Raw genomic sequence first — 579 nt, 5'->3', positions numbered from 1 at the left:
CATATATACATATATAAATATATATATATATATATATATATATATATATATATATATATATTTATATTGTATATATATATATATATATTTATTCACATTGTATATATATATATATATATATATATATATATATATATATATATATATATATATACGAATGGAAAAACACTCTACCGTGTTGATACTTGAGCCGAAAAAGGAATCGAGGACGATTCCGAAACTTGTCTCACTTTCTTAAATAAATTTAGTTTGTGCATCGTGGGTTTTTCTACCATATATATATATATATATATATATATATATATATATATATATATATATATATATATATATATATATATATATATACATATATACATATGTATGTATGTATGTGTATATATATATGTGTGTATATGCAATCTAAGTATATGTATGTATATGTATATATGTATATATGTATATATACATATATATATACAAACATATATATATATATATATATATATATATATATATATATATATATATATATATATATATATATATATATATGTATGTATATATATGTTATGCACACACACACACACACATATATTT

This window comes from Penaeus vannamei, chromosome 18, assembly GCF_042767895.1.
Source record: "Penaeus vannamei isolate JL-2024 chromosome 18, ASM4276789v1, whole genome shotgun sequence".
NCBI classification, from domain to species: domain Eukaryota; kingdom Metazoa; phylum Arthropoda; class Malacostraca; order Decapoda; family Penaeidae; genus Penaeus; species Penaeus vannamei.
Note: the sequence above shows the minus strand (reverse complement) of the source record.